Source organism: Chiloscyllium plagiosum, chromosome 6 (assembly GCF_004010195.1).
Source record: "Chiloscyllium plagiosum isolate BGI_BamShark_2017 chromosome 6, ASM401019v2, whole genome shotgun sequence".
In the NCBI taxonomy this organism is placed as follows: Eukaryota; Metazoa; Chordata; class Chondrichthyes; order Orectolobiformes; family Hemiscylliidae; genus Chiloscyllium; species Chiloscyllium plagiosum.
In genome coordinates, this window is record NC_057715.1 from 22,742,285 (window position 1) to 22,766,969 (window position 24,685).

Here is a 24,685-nt window from a genome sequence, read left to right on the forward strand (position 1 = left end):
TCATTTGTATCATTTCCTTTTGATTGAATTGCTGAGTTTTAGCATTCAGAGTGAAAGAGTCCTTTATCTGCAATGTCGGCTTGTCTCAAGGATGGTTCTTCAACTGTCACCTTCACAGCACACTCGAGTTTAATGTCAGGCCAGTTTATCTAAGTACCTCACCTTCCACGATGATTCACAGTCCAAGACTGAACTGACTTTGCTCCTTGATTATTCTTGTAAAGGGATAACAGAAAACATTTCTCTCACTCAGAGTGATACATTTTCTCCCACCATGTTCACAATCCACAATAACCCCCAGAAGATCACAATTACGTTTGTAATGCATTTTTCCCCTTTTCATTTGATCCCTTTGAAGATTCCTTCAGATCTCAGATGAAATATTCCAGGGTCTGTTTCTATCTCTTATTTCTTTTGTGTCTCCCCTAAGACAAAGTCGTAATTAAAACTTCGATATGTTCATAGGTTATGATCCAGGATCATTATCCAAGAAAATGAGAAGGCCATAATTTTAAACTCTTCCCTGAAACCTTTCTGTTAAGATGCTTCAAACATCATATCTCCACAGCACGAATCCTCATGCAATTTGGTTTTGACTTCACAATATTAACCATTATATAAAATTCTCTATATAAATACACACTGGCATTTAGAGTAGTCAGTTCATTTTCATCTCAAAGGCGATAGTTTTCCCTCTGCCAATTACTTATCCAACTGCTTTAGACTGATGCTGTATAGATTTGCAAGTTGATACTCAACCTGTTTAGCTGTCTTCTAAATGTGCCTTTCTTGGTCATGGTGCCCTAATATCAGTCTCAAAGCCAGAGCTTTTAACTCTGCAGCAGTACTGCTAACCATTATGCCACAGGTCCTCCAGCAGGTAAAGTATTAAATTCTTATATATTTGCTGCAGGTGGATTCTGCAGAATGCTTTGTTAGTAATATGCTTCAGTTGTGATTATGTTTGGAGCTTGATTTCTGCAAATTACAGATGGAAATAGACAGTTTATGCAGCAATAACACATTTAAATTATTCATTCAGCAAATTACTTATTCTTGCAAACAGAAAGAGAAGAATACAATTAACAAAATGGACTTCATGTGCAAAAAATGATTAGTCTTCTGAAATATGCTGTTGCCTCCAGGTAAACCTTTACTGCTGAGTTGGACATACTTCCTTTACTGAGTGGCAACACTGTGATATTTGGGACAATATTTTATCTATGCGTTAAATATTTTGGATTGAATCATTATCACAATGTTGGTACACTGATTTTTATATGTTTGGGTCAAACTAATGATAGAACTGAATGTGTTCCCTGGACCAAACTGTGTATGGAAGGTTGGAGAAGGTCAGAGGTCACTTAACACCAGGTTATAGTCCAACAGGTTTATTTGAAATCACCAAGATTTCAAAGCACCGCCCATTCATCAGCTGAAGTGAAGAAAAGCACACAAGCACAGAATTTATAGGCAGAGATCTCAATGGGCTGAGAGATCAAAAGATCTTTCAATTGGTGTGAGTGGAGTGTACATAGGCTGAATAATAAGTCTTTGCAGGTGATCAAAAGTGTCAGATGGTGTGATTAAAGTGGCAACAGCTGAAAAGTAAGTGAAGGAGATGAACTATAATCCAATTAGTTGAAGCAGAACGATAATTACACAAAATTAAAAATAAGATGGTGCTGGAGACAAACCAAATAGTTGGAATAACATGATAGGAATAAGAGTCAAATGCTGAGGGTCTACCCAAAATAACAAGTAATCCAAAGCTGTACAAACTAATTAATGTAAGGAAAATTTTACAAATCTAGAACAGTATGGTGGGGTTACATGTAGTATGATATGAACTCAAGATCACAGTTGAGGGTGTCTTTACTATCTTGGCTATCAGTTTTTGCTCAGCGAGCCTGCAATGTTGTGTGTCTCGAAAGCTGGTGGTTTGTCACAGCTTGTTTGTCACAGATTAGTTTCTTACAGCTCTTATCAAGCAGAATTCCCATGTTGTGCTGTTAGAGGAAAGATTTTCTTTCATTTCCTTTTCTAGCAAAGTAGATATTTTGCCATCATTAAAATCTGGGGTGCAAGCTAGAAGTATATTGTAATACTTTCCTGTTGACTAGATAAGTGCATTTCCTATAGCACTCCAGAATGTGGACACCATCTCAGACAATTCAATTTACTTGATTGGCACCCATCCACCACCAACATTCAATGCCTCCACCACTGACCCACAGTAGCAGCAGTGTGTACCATCTACAATATTGGCTACAGTAATTCACCAAGATAATTTCAAAATCAGCTCCTAAAGCCACAACATCTACCACCTCATCTATAAGTTCCCCTCCAAGACACACGTCATAAATTGAAACTATCTCACCATTTCTTTACAGTTGCTGGGTGAAAATCCTGCAGTTCCATTCCAACAGCACATGGATGGTCTCACAGCCCAAGAATGATAGATTATCAAGAGGCATTTCATGACCACTTTCTCCAGGGCAATTAGGGATAGGAATAGATACTAGAATAGATAATGCCACTTAAATTGTATCAACAAATTTAAAAATAAAAAGGAGACCATTCAGCTGCTAAAGCCTGCTCCACAATGGTTGATAATTTATCTCAACTCCATTTTCCTTCCCATATCACTTGATTCACGTAGACACCAAAAATCTAGCTTTGTTGGGTTTGTTTAAGACAATACAGATTCCACAGCTGTCTAAAGAGATTTCCCCTCAGCTGAATCCTCAACAAAAACCTTTTCTTTATCTTGAGACTGTGCATCCTCTGTATGGAATTTCCAGGCAGAGGAAGTAATTCCTTACTACCAATGGAATGCATTCTCCCCAGAACATTTTGTTTCATTTTAGACACTTTCACACCATTTAATTGAATTTGCTTTGCTTTGAAATGAAAAAAAAAAGAGATTGCGGTGTTCAGATTTCAATTGATTCAACAGTCCATCAAATGTTTTTTTTTTGAAAATCATCCACATCCAATTCTTTTTCTACTTCACCAATGTCCAACCCTTCCAGATCTAATTTCTACAGCTAAAATCTAATACAGAAACAATCTGTCTGTTGACAACTGTGCATGCTCTTGTCCCTCACTTCAAAGTGATACGCTATCTCATTAAGTCAATTCAAGATTAAACTTCATGCCAACCAATTAAAGAGCTCCTATTTTTCACCAACTCCATCAAATTAGAACAAGTCTTTACCCTCTCTCTAACTCCTATAGAGCGAAGAAAGTTAACTATATCTCGAAAAATACCAAACATGCCTTTGAAGAAACCAAAAGAACTGCAGGTGCTGGGAACAGCAACAAAAACAGAAATTGATGGAAAAGCTCAACAGGTCTGGCAGAATCTGTGGAGAGAAATTGGAGTTAACGTTTTGCACTTACTGCAGTGCTCCAACAAAGCTTAGCACAAGCTGGAAGAACAGCACCTCATTTTTGGCTTGAGAGGTCTACACTCTTCTGGACTCAACATATGGACTTCAACAATTTTAGGGCTTGAGGGCACCCTCTCCCATGTCCTTACCCCAACTCCCACATACCAGGTCTTGTTATCACATGGTCTGCTATTGCACGCGACCGATTGCTAACTACTAATAGTCCTCATTAGTAGCTATTTATTCTCCTAGACTTACTCCTTTGGCTGTCCAACTGTCCTTCTCTCTCTTTGGGCTCTATCTCCACCTAATGTTTACTCCTTGGCCCCTGAACTCCGCTATATCTTCTGCAAAAAAAGAACAACTTTTTTCTTTGCTACCATCAGTTCTGAGGAAGGGTCACAGAACCTCAAAAATTAACACTGATATCTGTCCACAGGTGCTGCCAGACCTGTTGAGCTTTTCCAGCAATTTCTGTTTTTGTTTCTGACTTCCAGCATCCACAGTTCTTTCAGTTCCTACAATTACTTGTAAGGTATTACTGTTCTAAATATGATTAGCCTTTTTCACTCTCAAGGGGATAGAGAGAAGAGAATGCCAGCTTGATCATGACCAGGGTAAAGACTTGTCCTTTCGGAAAGCAAAACGGGGACAAGCCTGAAGGGTAGTCCAGCAGCAGGATGGTCTCAAGGGTGAGGGACTGCAGGATTAATCAAGTTACCAGTTCACAGAAAAACCTTGCACAATGGCTGACAAAATTGTGGGAATTGCCCACAGCAGGAAACACAGTAGGTTGAATAAGAAGTGTTGGCCACGGTAAAGATTGGTGCAAAATGACAGAGATGGGAAATTTAAACCTAAAAGGCCAGCAGAATAATGTGGCAGGAAACAGGACATGCTCAACATGATTCAAAAGGACACAATCAGCAGAAGTTAACACAACCAGTACTAAACAGCATCGCTCATGCCAAGAGGGTACTGCCATTTCAGAGCTCAGTCAGCCATTCAGGCCACACCAGTCTGTAACTGTCTCCAAAAAAGCAATTGCTGAAAAGTACGATTTATTTTTCCATGGGGAAATTGTGGACAGACAAGTGAAACTCTGTTAAATTGATAGCCCTTCCTGAAGAAGGGCTTATGCCCGAAACGTCGATTCTCCTGTTCCTTGGATGCTGCCTGACCTGCTGCGCTTTTCCAGCAACACATTTTCAGCTCTGTTAAATTGATATAATGGTTAATGCTGAGTTAAACTAGTTTTAAATCAGATCCTTGCAAGTGTCACAGTTCAGGTGTCACAGTCCTGAAGAAGGGTCATGCCCGAAACGTCGATTCTCCTGTTCCTTGGATGCTGCCTGACCTGCTGTGCTTTTCCAGCAACACATTTTCAGCACAGTTCAGGTGTCAACTTTCATGAGAATCTGCCAATTCATTCTAGTATGTTCATCTTCCAAGCAAAAAATAGGGAGCAGATATGTCTTTAATAACCTCTAGGAGAACGGAGGAATACTGATGGAAATTGTGGCCTTGGGGACTTGGTTTATACAGGGGTGGGTGTTGGACACAGAGTGGGTCATTTTGGTGTTAGATGGAAACTAACTTGTTCATGCAGTTAAGAGTTTATGGAAAGAAACAAACTTGGAGCAGTATTTGTGGATTATGGGGTTACCTATATATTTAATAATCACGACTGAGTGTGTATAAGGAGCGAACAGCAAAACACATGCAACAGGGATCAGAGTCTGTAGGTATTTCCTTTCTCACCGTCTCCAGCATGCAGACGTCTGTAATAAAGCCAATTAACATTCACTGATGTAGACCATGTTTTTTTGACAACCTAGACATGACCTTACCAAATTCCCTTCAAGATTACACACTTCTTCTCACTCCTGCTGGTTTCTGCTCATGCTGTTCTTTCCCCCTCAATTAGAGTTAGCACATTCTCTCTCCATTCTTCAGTAATGCCTTTCCCATTTCCTTCCTCACACTCTATCGCCTTCCTTCTTCTTCCTGTATTGGGAAGGAATTTTTTCCCCAAGTCTCTCCTCTTCAAGCTCTTCTATTGACATACTTCAATACTCTCACCCTAGAGTACAATCATTTGCATTTGCAAAGTGAGATCACTTAGAAGACAATATTGATTTGAGTAGAGCTCAATGAGAGGGTCCTTGCATGTGCTGACTAATCAACAAAAAACATGTGTTGTGTCCCAAAACACAAGTATACCACTTTGTACCTAAGATGGCGCCATGAGAGGCGACATTGTAAACTTATCATTGTACTGCTGTAATTGAGTATACGTGACAATAAAGGCTATTCTATTCTAGTCTTGAATTAGGTGATTAAAAGTTTGATCAATGTCCCCTTGTGGCTAGGTCGCACATATTGTTTTATCGTGATCCAGTGAAATGTACAGGCACTGCACTAAGATAAACTGTCAAGTTAAAATACTAACAGTTGGCATCTGTGCCCTGAGTTATACATAAAAATTCTTAATATCAGCATCTTAATACAATAAGGTAAAAATCAAATGGGCTTGTATGAAGTGTTTTACAGTGGAAAAGCAATTCATTCTTCCTTCTAAATTAATAGCTGTTTTGTGAAGACAAACGAAAGTCAATCCCCATGTCTTCTAACCAACTATAAGAAATCCCACAAGAGACCCACTCTCAATATATAAATATCTTCACATTTGTTGCTTACTTTCTGTCTGTTACAACTATCTTCAGAATGTGTCACAATCCAAACGTTTCAATCTCTGTTTAAATGTTCATCACAATTGAAGTGGAAGAAAAAGCCACAAATAGTAATGACTGGCAATGTACAGAAAAGCTCTCCAGGCATATACAATACCAAACAGCAGCAGTCACTCAGTTCGACCTTCTTATAAACTGAGTCAAGAGTTCTGGTCTCCAGCCTGAACAGCAATTAACCTCGAACTGAACTTACCCACTGCTCTCTTCAAGAATGTCTAGCCTTAAAAGAGAAGTCCATATTTCAGTTGAAGAATAATGTATTACAATTTAGTAAATCTTTATTGTCTGAAGGTTGGGAAAGCAATTTGATGAATTGCTGGAAGTGCAACAAAAGCAGAAATCTGAGAAACTCTCCTGGAATTGTTTTCAGCTAATAACATTGTTAAGATTCCTGCTTCAATTGGGTGGTTACTCAATGTTAATATATCCATGGGATCATTGGTCCAGCACAACATTTCCCATTCTGATGGTGTGCATGACATCAAGAGCATAATATCCAGAGCATCCACTTAAAATGGTTACGCAGGTTGGTGATTAGTCACTAGTGTACTGAAAGTCTTGGAAAGGATATAGAATGCCATAATTCGGAGGAATCCCAAAGTACTTATGGGCATATCAAATTTATAATTGCTTTTCCATGAATAAAGAAGGACATACATCCAATGGATGTAAGTTCATTAGGTGCTGAGAAAGAGACTAATATCTGTGCAAAGATTGAGAAAGGCTGGCCATGAAATAGCTTAGCACAAGCACCCTTGTGGAATCAGACCAATACACAATGTTCCAAACAACACCAGCATCAACCCTGGGCATGCCCTGTCCCACAAACGGGATATAATCCAGCAAATGTGAAAGAAAAGTGATATTCAGTTGGGAAAGAGCTGCTGTAGGCAAATCCCTGAACAAGTTTGCAGAATGTAAGCTGTGTGGAGTTGAGAATTCCCAGTCATGTGGCACTATCATCATGCTAAATGGACCTAGCAACTTAAGATTGGCCATTCACGAGGGGCTGTGGACCATCAGCAGCAGTAGAGTTGTACTCCAATGCATTCTGGAATCTCTTGGACTACTTGAATGCCAAAAGCATCAGTAGTGAGTGACAGACAGGACTAAACAATTTCACAGCCAACAGATCCAATTTAACCCCTGCAGTCCTGCCAAACATCATGAATATTGGTGGACAATTAAACAACTCATTGGAGAAGGGGATTCCACAAATATCCCCATCCCTTATGTTCAGAGAAAATCAGTAGAAAGAGAAAGTTGAAGCATTTGGAGTTATTCAGGGTAAGGGCTGAATACATAATCTATCCCGTCTTTCTCCAGAAGTCTCAGGTTCCCGTTTTCAGATAATTTGACTCGCTTCACGTGATATCAAGGAACAGCTAGAAGCATTGGAGATGGCAAGGGCTATGGGCTCTGACAACAACCTTTCAAGTCAGGTCTAACTACATTCAAGAAGCTTGACAATGCCCAGGTCAGGCACTCTCTCCTTCACCGACACGCAGTAGCAGCAATGTGTACCATTTACAAGATTCAATACAGAAATTCACCTAGGCTCCGTAAAGATGGTATCTTTCAAACTCATTACCTCGAATATCTCAAAAGACCAAAGTAGCAGCCACATGGGAACACTGCATCTTGCAGGTTTCCCTCCAAGCCACTCATTCACCTGACCTGAAAACATAACTCCAATCCTTCAGAGTCCCTGGGCCGATATCCTGAAACTATGCCATCCTAATGGCATTCCATCTATTGACAACAAATTAGGTGCAGTAGTTCGAGAATGCAGCAGATCACCACCTTCTCAAGTCCAGTGAGGGGTGGGCAATTAATGCTGGCCCCACTGGCAGTGCCCACACCACATGAATGAGTAAAATAGTTATGCCATCAGACTGTGAACATGTTTGGAGAAGCACACTGGGTGAAGATATGTTGTGCATCTTCCCCGCTCAAAAGAGAAAAACAGACTGCTGAAATTAAAAGCCTGTTCTATGCTCGTCTTTGCGCTAGCAGTCTGGAATCTTGACCGGGATCTGATCATAACAAGTAATATTAAATAAAAGTAACAGGTGGCATATTAGCACACTAAACTGATGCTGCAAGAATCATATTGCTGTATATTTTTCATCATTGATGCATGTATTTGCTGCATCATCTTTACTGAACAGTTCTAGAAAAACATGGAGGGACTCGTAGCATCAAAAAGTCACTTAATCAGACTGCATGCACAATTCCCAGCTAATAAGATTGTATAGCGATAAGCCCATCCACATGTTGAAATAACTGCACAGAGGCCAGTATCCTGTCACCAAGTCACCCTTTATTTACTTGTGCACAGTGCACTGGCTGTGGCCAGCCAGCTTGGAGTCAGTCCCCTGATTGGTCTTTCCTGATTGGGGATGTTAACCTGGGCCAATTAATGGCCTTGCAGTCAATGAGCTCGACTTGATTCCAATCACTAAGACCAGGGATGTAGGCATCATCTTTGGCTTGTAGCTTTTCCTGCAATGCTTTTGCCACAAATACAGCTCCTTCAGTTTGGACTCTGACACAGGTGGCATATACTGGACCGTAGCTCACCTTTTGCGTCTGGAACACCTTGGGAGTTTCCTCCTCTCCTTCCAGTGGTAAGGGTATCAAGGCTGCACCCACCTTGGACTCTGAGGTTTGCTTGACACTGGACAGAGGGAGAGAGCTTACAGTTTCTGACAGTCTTTCTGGCTGCTCTTAGGGGCCAAGTATGTTTTGCACCTGCCCTGTTTGCAAGGTAACAGCTTTGAGGTGATCCACATATAATACCTACCTGAATAGCGATAAGCCCATCCACATGTTGAAATAACTGCCCAGAGGCCGGTATCCTGTCACCAAGTCACCCTTTATTTACTTGTGCACAGTACACTGACTGTGGCCAGCCAGCTTGGAGTCAATCCGAGTTCAGTAAAGATGATACAGTTCAGGACTGTATTACCTACCTGAACTTTGTAAGTGACAGCACATTACCTCACGTCAACCTCACCTAGTACCCATACAGAGCCATTTTTTCCATATTTCTTTGAGAGCATTCCTATCTCATTTCATTTTTATTGGATTACTCCATGAAGTAGCATCTGACAGTGGCCCACACCACCTGTTCAATGATACATACCAAAGTGCCCAAGTTCCTGTAAGGGCCTGAGGTCTTAGAGATTGGATAAGGAGAAATTTCATCACTCAAAAGAATTTCAAACATACTTTACTGATTATGAATATTTCAGATTTCAGATGGTGTGACACACACTATTTCTATGCTGCGTAGAATACCACACATAATATAGAAAGGTGACACGCTAAAAATTCTGTGCTGCATTGAAAGTCAGCCCCAGAGTCTGCCATTTCTCTCAAGTGACCCAGGTATAAAGTAAGAGTTTAGCATGAGAGGTTTGAGTTGTCATGTGAGAGATTAGTACACATTACATGACGATGTCTGTGCACATATTTTGAACTTCCTATACAGCTGCTTTTCAAGACCTAACTTGACTTCAGCATTCTATACACACAGAGAGGAAAAAAGTCACAGTCATATAGATGAAATCTATTTCGTCCAATGGTTTGGCTGGCAGCTCGAGCAGTGCCAGCAATATCAGAGCTGATAGTAGGTGCTGCTAAGACAGGAAAGTGGACTCAGGAGAAAACTGTCATGACCTTCAGAAGAAGTCCTGCATTTTGAATAGAAAGGTTTTGGGATCAGAAAAGAATACACGGAAGCAGATTAGAAGACAGGTGAGGGGGATCCAAATTGGGGAATTACTCTTGATTTGTATAACTGCCACAAAGAATATTTTGAAGAACTGAATGAAAATAAAATCTTCACAGTTGCCTGCCTACATGGTATGTGCAATATTCAGGTCAAGTGGCTTGTCAAAGAGTTTAATCACTACATTTAAAAATGATATTGGGCTTCTGAGGTTTGTACCTATCCACCTACCATATGTATGGACTGGGTTCAGGTTGGGTGATGTGCTAGCCACCCTTATTTAAGGGAATTCCTCTTTTGTTGTTTTTTTTTCTCTCCCACCCCCCTACTGAAGACAAAACCAGCAAGACTGCTATAAAATCTAACCCAAAACTTTCACTGAAACAGAAATCATGCTTGTTTCAAAGTAGACCTTCCTTTTTGTTGATCTGATGACATCGTCCTTTGTAATGATTATTTGATATAAATGATTAAATAATGCGGGCATGCACCAAGATAAAAGCATGATTTACTCCTGCCATGCTCTTACAACAAATCCCTTGATCATTTTTAATATTGACATTTGTTTTTTAAATCAGAGTGGAGGGCACATTCACCATTGCCAATTCTGACCTTTCCAGCAAATCCACCCTCCCTTCCCTTGCGTCTATCTTGCAGCTGTAAATTTAAAAGATTAATTTTTCTTCAGTATCTCCACAGTTGCGAAGGTGCCTGACCTTGCTAAGTGTTTTTTAGAATTTTCCAATTTCAATAACTAAATTAAAATCATTGCGGGTTTAGCACACAATAGCGTATGAAGTAATGGCACTTAGGACTGCTCACATCTTGAATGGCGAGAGAAAAAGGCTTCAGCAACCGACTGTAACATTATTACATGATTATGCTCACATTTGTTGCTGCTGGTAATCTATTTCCCACATTTAACTAGCACTTGAGTGTTTTCTTTTTGAAAAAAGAAAGTCCAATAAATAAATGTGAATTCTTTCCTGCCATAGCAATTCAGTTGACATCTTCAGTCAAATGGTGTTTGCTTGATTAAAGTACAGGATTCTATTTTGTCAATGAGGACTTAGGCTGACAACCATGTAAGAACAGTAAGAAAAAAACATTTGACATGAGCTCCTTAATATGATCATGTTTGTAAGCTGCTGTGACTTACAGTTGAAAATAATCATGCTAGCCCACTTTAACCTCAGTAATTTGAATTCACTGTGCTCATTGGTCTCCATAGAAATCCTTGCTGTCAGCTAATAATTATTCTGGTTATTTCTTGCAGTAAAGACTTTGGCACCATGTTCTTATTTTATCCTCATTACTTGATACAAGAAATCCTCTGAGAAAATATCTGGGGGCAAATAATAGCTCCTTGGCCTTGGAAAACCTCACTGTTATACAAAAATAGTGTAATTAGATGCCAAATTAATCCTGCAGGGCCAATTAATCTAAAGAAAGCACATAGGTTCAACTGTGCTAAGTCAATTGCAATATGATAAAAAAAAAGATGCATATAAATAAAACAAATTTCAATGAGTACCAAGCCCTCAGAAAATAAATCTTTAAAGGATCAAAATCAACAGTCAGACTACAGACTGTTGTTAAACACCATGAAGTCTGAAGATAAAATTATTCTTGGCTACAGAACATGTTAATGCTATAACATTTAACCTTGAAGTCTCGTGTATGGATGGCTAACATTGTGGTCTTGGAATATAGTTCAGGTAATTGTTTTTGCACTTATGATTAATGATTATTGATTGCCCTGTGCTCATTAAAACCAAAAATCATCATTGCCACTCATAGACTGGCATAATAAGGGCATGGGTGGCTTATAAACTTGCATGCAATTGTTGCTGATTTTAAAACTTTGGTGAAATTATTTCACCAGTTAAAATAATTTTAGTTACAGTCAACTGATTATAAACTTGCATGCAATTGTTGCTGATTTTAAAACTTTGGTGAAATTATTTCACCAGTCACAACAATTTTAGTTACAGTCAACTGTTTTTTTTTGTTCAAACAATAGTGTTGCAATTTAGTAGGGATCTTGATTAATGAAAGTCTTTCTTTGCTGAGAGTGGCACTTATGGAAGCAGAAACATAAAGCAAGTAAAGATAGTGAACTCATTCGAAAAAAAAATGACTGGAAGTAAATGCCCAAAATAGCTTTAATTGTCTTTGTTCATTAAAAAGACATCTTCAATTGTACTTGAATTAAACATATGAACCCTCAATTAGGCTAGAACTGCAGAGCTGCCTTTCATTAAATGGGAAAAAATTGAGAAAATATGCCTTTAATTTGAAGCAATTGATCACTGTATCCTTGAGCTTAAGCAGTTATGAATTAGTAATGGCAAGACACAACCAATTCGTTAACAGCTGACTGTACTCACAGAAGTAGAAATGCTATCTTTTTAATAGCTTTTGGTCCTTCTGAATTTTGAATTTGACATCTTGATGTCATTCTGCTTCAGTTGCTAGGGTGTGCAATGTGGATTCCTGACTGTCAGCAGCTACTCTGTATCAACCAAAGCAAGTGTACTTTTATGGAGTAGGTTCTCAACTCACTTCCCAAAGATACCACTTTGTGCAGCTTTTGCTTTTCACAGGAAAATTCGAATCAATGTACATTAACTGGTAAAATGATAATCCAAATGAAAAACAAAAGTACATTTCATTTCAACCAGTCTATACAAAAGAATATTCACCTGACGTCCAGCACAAGTATGGTACGCTGCAGTGACATAGTTCTTAAAATGCTGCTCTTCATTTACACAAGACAAGAATCCTGTCCGACAGCAGCTTTCACTTTTATGTTTCAAGTGTAGCATCATCACTAGTAAGGCATGTTTCTATGAACAACCTCTCCTATGGCTTTTCCAGAGCTTCTTTATAGCAAACCATTAACATTCCACTTCATAGTTTGGCTTGTCTAGGAAAACATCTAACTCTTTAATTACTGAGATATCCACTCAACTTTCCAGGTTTTAGACTATTATTAATCAATTCACACAGTATCTTCAAGATGTCCTGCCATGTTTTGCCACTATGTTGGAAATCTGACGTCCTCCGGAGCATACATTGCTTTTTGCCTCACAAGAATTGACTGCACTCCTTTTTGAAGCGCTTTGTCTTGTTTTTGTGTATGCATGATTCGCTGATCACTTTCTTCCTCTAGATCCCCTGCTTGCATTTCTCTTTTGTGCATGACTTCTTTAACTTCCCTCTTGTTAGTACTTCTTTCAAGTGAAAGGTCGAGTCACAAACTAGTGTATCCTATTATCCAAGAAATTCTAACTGATGCATTTATAATTGATGCAAGTTCTTAAAAAGTATTTTGCAAAATGAAGAAAATTATGAATTCCAGATCTTAAAGAGTTACTGAATTGCTCACCACATGTTATTGGTCACAGAGCATGACAAAAATTAAATGAACTTGATCTATAAAAGTTTTAAAACACAAGTTTCAATATTCACAATCAAGTTGAACTTAGAATTATGATTTCCAAAGTTATCATATGGTATTATACAATGGCTTTGTAACTAAAGTGTATTGAGGGCAGTAGTCCTATTCACATTTTAAAATTTTGTCATCAGTTAATCATTAGTCTCTGAATTCATATTACTTTTCATACCGGTTTCTGTTTTATCATTTCCTTGGTTTATGGTCTTTTTTTTTGCTTTCAAAAATTGAAATAAGTATCTGGACTTAATGTAAGACAGTTCAGTGTTTTTGATCTCTGAAACACCCACATGGAGCTTGGATTTAGATGTGTAACTAGACTAGGAAGAAGAGCTGCATTTTCCCATGGGGGCATGTGGTGAGAATTGGAAGGTAGGTTTGATTTCAGTTTGAAAATCCACTCTAGATTCCAATTAGTGCAATTAAATATTCATAATAATTTTCATACCAGTTTCTATTTTATAATTTCCTTGGTTTATGGTCTTTCCATTTGCTTTCAAAAATTGAAATGTGCACCTGGACTTAATATAAGATATTTCAGAGTTTATAATATTTGAAACACTCACATGCAGCTTGGACGTAGGTGGTTTTCTTTGTATTGAGTTTACCACTAATCAGTGAGCAGATTGAGGGGGAGGAGGAAGAAGAGTTGAGAAAGAAGCATATTGGTGGGGAGAGTGAGGAGTTGGTAGACAGTAGCAGCATGGGATACATATCGGCCTGAAAAGCAGCATTGGTGCAGTTTGCTGTTTAAAAAAAATGTTAAAAAGGCTTTTCATCTTCAAAGTTATAAGGACACTTGGGAACCAGGTTAGTGTAGGAAAAAAAGATTGATTTGGGAAAATAAAGTTATTATTCAGTATTTTTTGTTACGTATGGAATAAAACAGTTTTGAGCACCCCTACCCACATTCCTGCCAGGCTGCAGCTGGTAAACTTTAGAAAACTCCGAATGGTCACTTGTTCCCATAAAAATTGGGCAATCAAAAGGCGAACTGCCGATGAGCTTCTTAATTACTTCAATCCTCCCAGTTAATGAAATGGGCAACTTTACACTAATGACTTTCCAAAGAAATGACACAAACCCTCAGCACCGTTTGTCCTTGCAATCCCATCTCAGTTATAGAGGTTTATAAAATCATGAGGGGTATGGATAAGGTGAATAACCAGGTCTTTTTCCTATGTGGGAAGGAGTCCAAAACTAGGGGGCATAGTTTTAAGATTCAAGAGGAAAGATTTAAAAAGAACCTGAGGGGTACCTTTTTTTATGCAGATTGTAGTGCTTGTATAAAACAAGCTGCCAGAGAAAATGGTGGAAGTGGGTACAATTACAACAGTTAAAAGGCATTAGGATAGGTATCTGAATAGGAAGGTTTTAGAGGGATATGGGCCAAATGCTGGCAAATGGGATTACTACAGATTCTGATATCTGGTTGGCATGGATGAAGACTGAAGGGTTTCTTTCCATGCTGTGTGGCTCTATGACTAACTTGGTTCCAATACTGGATAAAGAATCCAATCCTAAATGCCAAATGAAATTTTATGTAGGAAAACATGAGGAGATGTATTTTTGAGGAAGAGACATAGTGAGGAAAGTACATCATATGGGCACAATATTAAGAGGGAGAAGAAGAATAGAGATTGAAAATATACAAAACTTGTCCTCCTTTTTTGAAGTTAATATTTAAAAATGGTTTTGTATAACAGTTCTTAAAAGCAGAAGGACATGATTTCCAAGAAGCAAAAAGTATATAACTGAAGCAAAGAACTAAAGACAATAATCATACAAATCTTTTTGACTGCGGTCAGTGTTAGCTAAAAGGTGCAATAACAGGAACTGCATTTCTGGTATGTTTTAATTAACAAACTGTAATCAGTACAAGAGATAACCATTTTTGACTGGTCTTAGTACCACTGAATCAGATTTTCATTTCAATTGTACACAAGATTTCTACAATCTGTCCCTGTAGTTAAATGATTACTGGGCTGGGGATAAATCATTGGACAGCAGAGTTAAGTCCAGTTCTATTCATAATCCTTGAAGGAATTAGTTGAACAGGAATAGTGAAAAAGAAATGACCTAAAGAAGTCCAGCCAATTTAACTGTTGACCTCTATTGCCTTCTGGCCTTTCTGCTGTATATTGCACTTCTACTGATAACGTCTTTATGTAATGGTTGAAATCATAACTGGATATATAAAAAAAACTTTGCATTTTGCCAAAGAATATTGGACAGTAGAAGGGTAGGTGGTAGGCACTCCATAACAATGTTAAATATGATGGAATCCTTGGGGCTTGGTCTCTGATCCCATTGTTATAGGACTAGCATGGAATTGTGGGAACATCTTGAAGTTACAGAGGGACAGATTTCAGCATATATCCAGAAACCTTTTCTTAAACGTACTCAGTTTTGATACAACTGTTTGATGTGAACCTGAAGAATGCATGTCATGTTACTTAGGCCTGAATTTTTGCCGAATTGAACAATCTTCTTATCATTGCAAAAATCATTGACAAGTTCAAAAATTGGAAATTCCATCCCCAAATACACCTGTCTTACACACAAAATAAGGTGTTTTTGGAATCAGGGAGATAATGGACACTGTACACTTGACCCACCTCACCCCAGCTCCAAACTTCCAGCTCAGCACTGTCCTCATGACTTGTCTATCTTCTTTTCCACCTATCCACTCCACCCTCCTCTCTGACCTATCACCTTCATCCCACCCCCATCCACCCATTGTACTCTATGCTACTTTCTCCCCACCCCCACCCTCCTCTCATTTATCTCTCCACCCGTCAGGCACTCTGCCTGTATTCCTGATGAAGGGCTTTTTGCCTGAAAAGTCGATTTTACTGGTCCTCGGATGCTGCCTGAACTGCTGTGCTTTTCCAACATCACTAATCCAGAATCTGGTTTCCAGCATCTGCAGTCATTGTTTTTACCTGGCAGAAAACTTTCAAACCCAAAAGTTACAGGTGCTAGGTTTATGCCTATGTCGTAGATTTAAATTTGGAGAGACTAACGATATCAATACAGCCTTCCATTTTTATTGTCTTAATTGCATATATACTCTTGTTTATCTCATTGGAAATGATTAGTGACTAACTGATACTTGAGGCTTTAATTTGGAATTCCCTCTTATTGGGGACATATCTATGTTAACCTCATCAATACCTTTGGAATTTTAAATATTATTCTTGAATTCCCTACACTATAGGAACATTGTCTCTTCTGAAATCAAAAATGCAATGTTTGGCAAGCAGTGAACTTAATGGCTGGAATAAAATGTAAATCGAGTAAAACAATGGATAAGCAATGATCCTTAGACACATGTCGAAATAATCATTTTATTTTCTATTATCATAAGTGTGATCCAGCTCCATACATTGTGCTTGAACTTGGAGCGCAAACAAAATGCATGAGAAATTCCTCAGACATAAGACCGTAGACATAAGAGCCACCAAGTCTGCTCCGCCATTTGATCATGGCTGGTATGTTATTTAACACCATTCTCCTGCTTTCTCCTCATAATCCTTGACCCCTTACTAATCATCTATCTCTGTTTAAAGATGCTCAATGACTTGGTGACCATAGTCTGCTGTATACAGAAGCTCATCTTGCTAGTTAGACCCTCCACCAAGTAAACTTGGTGAAGACTATCTAATTAAAGAAGAATTGAGGAAATGGAAGAGGCCAGGGATACAAATCAAGGAATATGCTTGCAGTATCACTGAAAATGGCCTCTTTTTTTGGAATAGAGATGGATGAAGGGAATCTGCTCAATAGCTGCAGCTTATTTTTCCCCTGCCCACACGAATACATTTATATGCGAGTGTCTCTTCACTGATTATAAACTATTGGTGGAGGTAAGTTTGAAAAGACGTGAGCAGGTAATGTAATATTATTTCCTCTTTCAGATGATGTATTACCTTGCAGGTAGTAAATACAAAGACATGAGAAATAAAGCGTGCAAGTCAGTCATTTAACCCAAGCTGCACCACCATTCAATGATAACCTTCACCACCATCCCCCATTCTCCCCATATCCTTTAGTTCTATTTGTATCTAAAAAATTAGGGGAACTCTGTATTGAATATATTCAATGACTATGCAACCACAACTCACTGCGATAAAAAAAGTCCAAAGGATCACAAATTTGCTCAAGTAAAGGAAGATCAAGGAATACTGAGAAAAGACCCAGAGGTAATTAAAAGCCATCATCCCAATTAGTTCCACACGATGTGAGAACTCCCCATTTAAACTGAGAACACTCTCTTCAGGTTGGTAAAGAGTAATTTTCTGATGTGTAATTGACCCATGAAACCAACGTGACCTTTTTGTCAGTCAAACACTATTTAAACATAAATTGAGTGTTCATATTTGGGATTTCTGTGCAGCACAGTGGAAAAATGTTGTAGACCAAATAGCTTAAAAGTTCACAACAAGTATGTGCCAGATTGTCAATAAATTGAATAAAGCATAGGACTCCATTTCGGATCATTGCGCGAATGCTTTTAAAAAAAATCATTTATGTGGGAATGGAATCATTTTCCACTGCCTTTTAATTATATTGGTTATTAGACCTTGTGCACACTCTGCTATTATCATAAAGATGCAGGCTAACAAAGGATCTTAAAATCTCCAAGAGATATTTTTAGCATTTTACTGGTAAGAGAACCTATTACAATGTGTTTCAAAAGTTATGGTAAACAGAGCAAAATTCTTATTTTTGTATGCAATCCTCTTGCACATAAATACTATTGCCGACACACTGAGGCTCAATTGTCAATTCTGAATTGGTTAGGTACAATATCTGCATAATTGGAGGAAATTCTTCATTGATATTTAAATAAAGAGCAATAAATATTTCAACTGGTAGATCATTGCTGTCAACCAAAATAGGAAAAAAATGTATTTGGTTTGGATTCTGGTTCATTTATTCCATATTATATGAAGTGCAAACCACTTTTCAGCTACTAACCAATCCCCCATTTAATGAAGTCTTTTGGCACCTACTGATGCCATCTGCAAGCTATTATGAATATGAGCCTAGACATCCATTTGGAGTAGGGTAAAGCAAAGGGAGTGGTCTGAGTATTACAACCCCCAAGCAGAATGAAAGAATTAGAGTCATAGAGATATATAGTACAGAAACAGACCGTTCAGTCCAACTCATCCATGCCAACCAGTTATCTTAACCTAATCTATTCCTATTTGCTAGCACTTGGTTTTTATCCATCTGAACTCTTCCTATTCATATATCCATCCAGATTCCTCTTGACTGTTGTAATTGTAGCAGCCATCACTACTTCTTCTGGCAGCTCATTCCATACATACAACACCCTCTGTGTGAAAAAGTTGCCCCTTTGGTCCCTTTTAAAGTTTTCCTCTCTCACCATAAACTTATGTCCTCTAGTTCTGGACTCCCCCATCCCAGGGAACAAACCTTGTCCATTTACCTTATCAATGGCCGTCGTGATTTTATAAAGCTCTATAAGGTCATCCCTCAGCCTCTGACGCTCCAGGGAAAACAGCCCCAACCTATTCGGCCTCTCCCTATAGCTCAAACACACCAACTCTGGCAAAATTCTTGTAAATCTTTTCTGCGGCCTTTCAAGTTTCACAACATCCTTCCAATAGGAGAGACACCAGAATTGCACACAATATTCCAAAAGTGGTCTAACCAATGTCCTGTACAGCTGCAACAAGACCTCCCAACTCCTATACTTGCAGAAAAAGAATAGATTTTCAAAATATGTTTGAATATTTACAATTGTGATTGTGAACTTCTTTGATGTTGTCATTGCTCTGTCACCTTAGCTTGGCTGAACATGTTTACACCGTGGTGGAAAAATACTCAGATGATCCATTGTGGTGTCTACCACATTTTTCATGAAGGTTATGAATAGAGCAAGACCAGTTCTGGATGAACATGATCAGATATAATGGCTTAAGGCAATTTAAAATTCTGTTGTAAAATCAGGGCAAGTCCAACAAGCATTCATATTTCCAGAGGAAACTCGATTATCTGAAGGATACGGGCTGGCAGTACCTTGTTTGGTTAATTGAATTCCGGATAATTGAATGCTGGATAACGTAGTTTCAGCAAGCATCAGCACCTTGCGATTTTGCCAGATAATCCTCTGTACACATAACACCTCTCTCAGGGAATTGGCACAGACTCAATAGGTTAAAAAATATTGTCCAACATAGAAGATGACCATGTAAGGAATTTGACACAGGATTATAAAGTTTCTTCAACTGCTGACTTTATAACACTAAGTGCAAGCATTAATGTATGACGATCAACCTAGAGACAAATGCACAGTGAAGATCTTTATACAAACACATTAACATGGACAGGAAAAGAAAAAGCCACTCATGGCAGTAAAAGCACTGTGACAAAATGTTGATATTGTCAAAAATGAGAGCGATATAATGGCATGTGAATTAACGACATCTCCTCTTGTCCCTTCTTCAGAGGAGTATTGAAACTTTTGGGTAAATAAAGGAGAATTGGAGATGCTGGGTATCTGAAACAAACAAAAGAGAAATTGCTGAAGGAAATCAGCAGCTCTGGCAGAATCTGTGGAGAGAAATAATAGGGTTCACTTTTGAAATCCAGTGATACTTCTTCAGAACATTTAGGGTTGGGTTTCAAAGATATCACATGCTCTGTGATATGTCATCTACTTTGAATTTATTGCTCTGGAATGTTTGAGTCTTTGTTTTAAAGGCTCTTCAACAATGACTCAAGCTTGTTTCATTACTCCTTTGATGACCTTAAATGCACATTTACTAAACTTTCCTTTATGTTACCCAACTTCAGCACAAACATCTCAAAACGCTACCTGGGAAAATCAAAATCATAATGGCAAGTCATAGTAAAAGGGCAATGAGGTTTAATTGCAAAACTGCTGGAGTTCTTCAAATGAGCACCAGTACCTTGGCACAAGAACAAACATCCCAATCAGAGCCTTATTTGCATGGATGATAGTTTCCTGTCAAAGTTTAAGAACCTACCCCTGGATGCTGTACTTAGTAAATAAATAAATTATTAATATTTAAAAAACACTACATTTATCATTGTAACAAAAGGGCAGCAGTGATATCAGTCAAATTAATATTACTGTGTAAACAATTAAAAAATAAAATGTACTTTTCAATGACAAATGAGGAACGTTTGATACACACCAACTCTGCTCTTCCAAAATATTGAAGCCAGCACATGTGGTCACAGCATCTAGAACTTCAGACATGATCATAAAACGAGCCTAACAGCAGAAGACAAGCAAGAAACAAAGATAATGAAAGAGCAGAAGTCAAGTCTTGAAGATTGATTGAACATCATTAACAATAAAAAAGACACAACGATAAATCAGAGTGACAACAGTTTGACTATTGCAAACATTCATCAATTTCTGGGAGTGAATGTGACCACAAACTATCATGGTGCCACTTTTAAGAAAAGCCAAGCAATTTTCCACCCTGGAGTCAGCTAAAAGGAAGTGTTGAGGGCACTCAATATGTGTTTTCTCAAGTGCAGGTCACTTGCAAACCTCTGGTGCTGAGCTTTGCGCTGTATGGATGTGAGATTTCAAATCTTCAAATTAATGAGAAGATGATTACAGCTGTTGAATTGTGGTCCAAGTGAAAGGGAATAGAAGCAATTGGACAGAATGAAGAAGTAATAAATAATTTACCTTCAGGAAAAATCAAAATCTCATGGGCATTTAGCTGAAGAAGTAGATTTTGTATGATGGAAGTTGAAGGAGTGCACTCTCTCATCCTATTAATCTACTTCCAACAAATTGAAATTCTCTATCCAATTATCAGTATGGTGAATTATATATTTCTTTTAAAAATTCCAAATCTATCAGACATGTTTCTTTAATAAATACAACTTATTGATTTGTGAAGCTAGGACATTAGATACAAAGCTGATTAATACTGTTCAAATTGGGAAAGAATAAATATTTATCATAAATAACACAATTCATTAAAAAAAAGAATTTGCTCTATAGTGATTAAATTGAGGAAATAAAAGGTTTGCCAATAATTATTAATTCTGGCCCGCAGAAAGGACAGAAAGCTACAGAATATTTATATTGGCTTTTGGTCATCATCCTGCTGTACTGATAATTGTCACTAAATACGTGCAGTTATCATTGGGATCTTTAAATAATGTAGATTGCTCAGGAACTCTCATGTTTACAGTCAAACGGCTCATGCTGAAAACAATAAAACATCTGATGCCTTGTACCACTGAAACTTAGCCACTTTTGTAGTATAAGAAAGACTTCAATTAGTCGCGGCATTGGGTCAATTTATTGCTTTATCTCTTTCTAACCTGTTGCCAATGTTGGGAACAAAGAAAACCTTCATGTACAGAGTTAAAAGTCACACAACACCAGGTTATAGTCCAACAGATTTATTTTAGCTGCTCCGAAAGCTAGTGCTTCCAAATAAACCTGTCAGATTTATTTGTGTGATGTGTGATTTTTAACTTTGTACACCCCAGTCCAACACTAGCATCTCCAATTCATGTGAAGGCACGTTTGGAACTTCCCAAATTAATGGTTGCTAATGGTTTTTTTAATGTCTTAAGAGACAATTGATTTCATCTGCTTGCTTCTGAAATGCAAATGAAAATAAAAATCACTTAATTTGATGAATGTGCTTACCCTGAATGTGAAGGGGAAAATTGAAGATGTCTGTTGCTTGTAAAGTGTCACAATGCTGGCATTTTAACTAATTGCCTAGCTGAAAAGTGAGAGACGAGAAAAAAAAGGTGTTAAGTTTCACAGCAAGCCTAATGAATTACCCACTGGCAATTAGTAAATTTGTTTTGAACTTTTGCTCTTAGCTTCTTAATTTCTGTTGCAGACAGTGATCAAAATATAAATACTTGATTCTTCAGTTTTTCTCAGATCTAAGATTGCCAAAATAATTAAAACATGAATATTTGTCACTACACTTGGACAATAATGCAAAAGCATTTTTATGCACTTTAAAAAGGTTTTTATAAATTTACACTCCAATATAATCTACTGGCAGTTATTCCTCTGAGGTCAGTGAGTCATGTTGGAATAAGAACATAAGAGCACAAGAACTAGGAGCAGGAGTAGGCCATCTGGCTCATCAAGCCTGCTCCACCATTCCATAAGATCATGGCTGATCTATTCATGGACTCAGCTCCACTTACCTGTCCACTCACCATTACCCTTAATTCCTTCACTGTTAAAAAATCTATCTTTTTCTCAAAAACATTCAACAAGATAGTCTCAACTGCTTCACTGGGCAGAGAATTCCACAGATTCACAACATTTGGGTGAAGAAGTTCCTCCTCAACTCAGTCCTAAATCTGCTCCCCCTTATTTTGAGGCTATGCCCCCTAGTTTTAGTTTCACCCACTAGTGGAAACAACCTCCCTGTTTCCTCATTATCTGTTCCTTCATAATTTTATATGTTTCTATAAGATCCCCCCTCATTATTCGAAATCCCAATGAGTATAGTCCCAATCTCTCCTCATAAAGCAACCTTCTCAACTCCAGATTATAAATTATTAGGAAGCCTGCAGATTCTCTGAGATCAGTGATCAATTGATGAGTTATTTTACTGTAGAGACATGATTTCTGATCCTTCCTTGATTTTACACAAAAACTCACAAAGAGCATAATTGTGATGAGTAAATGATCAAAAAGCCATGCATTTTCTTCTCCTCGAGCCCGGAGATGGATAATAATGTAACGCAAAGAAATGGATTAAAAAATGCAAGGAGCTTTCCTTGTCAGTTTATCTCTGCACTGTAATACTGACTAATTTATCACAAATGTCCTATGTCTGGTCCATTACGGCCTTGAACAATAATAATCGAGATGTGGTCTATGCAATGAACTGAAACTTATGTCCTTTTTATACAGGTTCACCACTGAAAGCTTGCAATATTCATACTCAGTCTTTAAAAGCAGCTTTATGCTGACAAAAGAAATTTAAATAATTTTATTGTTTAACAATAACAAATTTATGATGCAAATTGAGATCACTATTTCATCACACAAAAGGGGAAGAATTTTCATGCATTTACTGAAATAGATATTATTGAAAATGAGGCAGAATGTCCTCTCTCAATCTACTTTCGGATCCTTCAATATTTGGAGGTTGGCGTAGTTTTAAAAAAAATTAAGAGTTGGGTGTGGTGGTGTTTAGGAGACATTTTCCTGCCCTTGGGTCTATTGAGGCACTCAGATATAAAAGAATAGAACAGTATAGAATATCCTTTATTGTCACTTGTACTCCAGCGCAGGAGCACAGTGAAAAGACTTTACAAAGGTTGCCTTTCACAGGCACCATCTTAGGTGCCATGACTTGGAGGTGTCGATGTTGGACTGGGGTGGACAAAGTTAAAAATCACACAACACCAGGTTATAGTCCAACAGGTTTATTTGGAAGCACTAGCTTTCAGAGCGCTGCTCCTTCATAGGTACAAATCTTATAGAGCAGAAAAACATAGTCTTATTATTAAAAAGGAGGATTAAGAGGAAAGCAGTGGCATTACTTGCAGTTATCTGGGAATGAGTTAAGAATGAGTTAGAAATGAGGTAGTTGTAACATTATCGAAAGGATTTACATTACACTCAGTCGGGAATTCCAAAAAGCAGCAGCTCAGCATGTGGTGCCAGGTCCAACTCCAACATTGCTCGAGCCTCCAGTCCACTCCTCACCGGCACTCAGCAGCAGCAAGATAAGTCGCACTTTGTGTATCAGGATTCGTCTCCACCTTGTGCCTCTCCGGGACTCATGATTTTTCATGTGCTGTTGCTCCGGGATTTCAGCCCGTCCATCTCTTCAAGACTCAGTTTCTCCGTCGCTCCCAGACTCAGCCTCTCCATCGCTCTCAGATGCAGTCTCTCTGTTGCTCTGGGACTGGGCCTCTCCATTGCTCTGGGATGCAGCCTCTCTGTCGCTCCAGGACTGGGCCTCTCCGTCGCTCTGGGACTGGGCCTCTCAGTCGCTCTGGGATTCAGCCTCTCTGTCGCTCCAGGACTGGGCCTCTTCATCGCTCTGGGACTGGGCCTCTGTTGCACTGGGACTCAGCCTCTCTATCACTCTGGAATGTGGCCTCTCTGTTGCTCTGGGATTCGGCCTCTCCGTCACTCTGGGACTCAGCCCCTCCATTATTTCGTGATTCGGCCTCTCTGTTGCTCTGGGATTCAGCCTCTCCATTGGTCTGGGACTGGGCCTCTCTGTCGCTCTGGGACTGGGCCTCTCTATCGCTCTGGGACTTGGCCTATCCATTGCTCCAGTACTGGGTATCACTCTGGAACTTAGCTCCTTCC